This window comes from Dipodomys spectabilis, unplaced genomic scaffold, assembly GCF_019054845.1.
Source record: "Dipodomys spectabilis isolate Male_0828 unplaced genomic scaffold, ASM1905484v1 ptg000409l, whole genome shotgun sequence".
NCBI classification, from domain to species: domain Eukaryota; kingdom Metazoa; phylum Chordata; class Mammalia; order Rodentia; family Heteromyidae; genus Dipodomys; species Dipodomys spectabilis.
Genome location: NW_024871086.1, coordinates 1,292,562 through 1,295,180, shown reverse-complemented (window position 1 = coordinate 1,295,180; position 2,619 = coordinate 1,292,562). Strand labels below are relative to the sequence as shown.

Genomic DNA, 2,619 nt, shown 5'->3' with positions numbered 1-2,619 from the left:
AGATATACAAGACATTATGTCGAAAATCAAATTTTACAACTTTAGTTGGGGGAAAGGGGAGGGGGAAATGGGACGTAAGGGGGTTGAGATGGGAAGGGATAGTAAGGAGAAACAAAGGAGTATGCAACAATGCTTGATAAGAAATGTACTCATTACCTTGCCCATTTAATTGTAACCTCTCTGTCTGTTATTTTCACACTTAAAAAAAACACAAAAAACCATAAAATATAAAGTGATTTTGATAAAAAATAAAAATGACTCAGAATAAATTATCAATGCAAAAACAATCTTTACAGAAGCAAACTCTCAGAGATATTACATGACTTTGAAAAGGATAAAGTGGCTGAATTTAATATAAATTTAGAAGTATGACCATTCAAAAATATAAAAAGATATTCTTTATTTCATTATATAACACAAAACAGAAAGTAAATGTTGTTTAGATGATTTTTTAAAACAGAGTCTCTCAGGTGCTGGGAGGGTGGTTCAGTGTAGAGTGCTTGCCTTGCATGCATGAGGTCCTGGGTTTGATTCCTCAGCACCACATAAGCAGAAAAAGATGGAAGAGATGCTGTGACTCAAGTAGTACCACTAGCCTTGAGCTGAAGAGCTGAGAGACAGCACCCAGGACCCAGAGTTCAAGCCCCAAAACCAACAAAAACAAAACAAAACACAGTCTCTCACTTTTGTGTGCTCAACATTGTAACACTAGTGCTTCAGTCTAGGGCTAAGATTTTAGGTGTGGACATTTATCAACACTCCTGATTCAGATTCTAATTGATAAAATTTTAATCAATATTTTGTTCTTATTAATTTTGCTCTTTGTAAATTCACATATACCTATAAAAAACAGTGTGGCCATCCCAATAACATTCTCAAAGTACTTCCTAATGATGACTTACAAAAAGTTGTTTTATATTACAACAAGGAAAACAATACTACAAATAAGGAAAACCAATACATAAATATTAATGATTAATAAAATAAAAAAAACAATTACCGCTGTTTCCAGTATTTGAAATGTACTACATATTCGATTTATTATTTTCTCATATTGCTGTACATTTAAAACTGCCTAAGTCTATGATGTTCAACAAGAATTTTATAAGCTATGAGTAGCCTTTAAAGATTATTATTATTATTATTATTAAGATTATTATTTATGGTTCATCTCATCATTTGTATATGGCTTATACCATCATTTGTTCCTCACTAACATATAAAGTAAAGAAGCGTTTAAATTTTAACAGAAACTGTGCAGTTAATGTCTCAAATCTGCTTCTTTACACAAACACTTTGCAACTTCTCATTAGTAAAGTTTCTATAAACTCTGAAATGTACATATTTAGTAGTATGTACCATGAATCTTAAATGCTTTATGAAAAAGTTTTACAACCTGCTAAATAGTCTTAATTTTGGCATATATGAGCAAATTCCCAAAATTAAACATATTTAAAACATTAAAACTTTTAACAAACCTTAACACTTTCTATAGTGTTCATAATGGCAGGTTCCTTGTACAGAATAATTGAATTCCTCCTCCTACACATCTGTTGAACAACAAATATCTGGTATTATTTTGTTTTTGACATGTCAAACTTGACTTTATTCTTAAATGTGTTCTTTTGTAAGAAATACATGGTTCTAAAATTTCACGACAATTCTTTTTGTGTGTGTGTGTGTGTCGGTTGTGGGGCTTGAACTCTGGGCCTGGGCGCTGTCCCTCAGCTCTTCAGCTCAAGGCGAGCGCTCTACCACTTGAGCTACAGCGCCACTTCCGGTTTTCTGGTGGTTTATTGGAGATAGGAGTCTCACGGTCTCTCCTGCCCGGGCTGGCTTTGAACCGCGATCCTCAGATCTCAGCCTCCTGAGTAGCTAGGGTTACAGACGTGAGCCACCAGCGCCCGGCTTCACGATAATTCTTTTGAATTTAATTTTTGTGTAATTGTCTAGTTTAAGAAAATCAATTACACTTTATGTATAAAAAATGTTCTGTGCTCAATTCAGTAGCACATACACTAACATTGGAACAATAAAGAGAAGAATAGCCCCTGACTGAGGATGACACTCAACTTCGTGAAGCATTCTAGATTTTTAAAAGAACAGATGCTGGAGGGGATGTGGACAGAAGGGAACCTTAATGCATTGTTGTTGGGAGTTTAAACTTGTTCGAATACTTTGGAAAGTAGTATGGCGGTTCCTCAAAAGACTACAATAGAGCGCCCCTAAGTCCCAGCAATCCCATTTTGATCACAAACAAGACCATACTAAAACTACCAGCAAAATTATGTTCATTGCAGCATTATTTACCAAAGCTAAGATACAGAACAGAACCCGAGGCCCCAGAGTAAACGAATGGATCAAGAAAATGTGTGTGTGTGTGTGTGTGTGTGTGTGTGTGTGTGTGTGTGTGTGTGTGTGTGTGTGTGTGTACTGGAATTCTATGCCTCCATCAGAAAGAATGACATCACCCAGTTTGTTAGGAAATGGAAAGACATGGAAAAAATTATATTAAGTGAATTAAGCCAGGCCCAAAGAAGTGAAGTAAGCCAGGCCCAAAGAAAGATAGGTCCCATGGTTGCCTTAATTGCAATAACTAGTATGTGTCTGCTACAAGCA

The 2,619-nt window shown here is 35.5% G+C and overlaps 1 non-coding gene across 1 annotated transcript; it reads left to right on the top strand.

The window, feature by feature from the left end:
- The first annotated feature begins 1,994 nt into the window (after window positions 1-1,994).
- On the top strand, window positions 1,995-2,096 carry LOC122096988. Its single transcript, XR_006145461.1, has one exon. It is a non-coding gene; the product is annotated as a U6 spliceosomal RNA (small nuclear RNA).
- The last annotated feature ends 523 nt before the right edge of the window (window positions 2,097-2,619 follow it).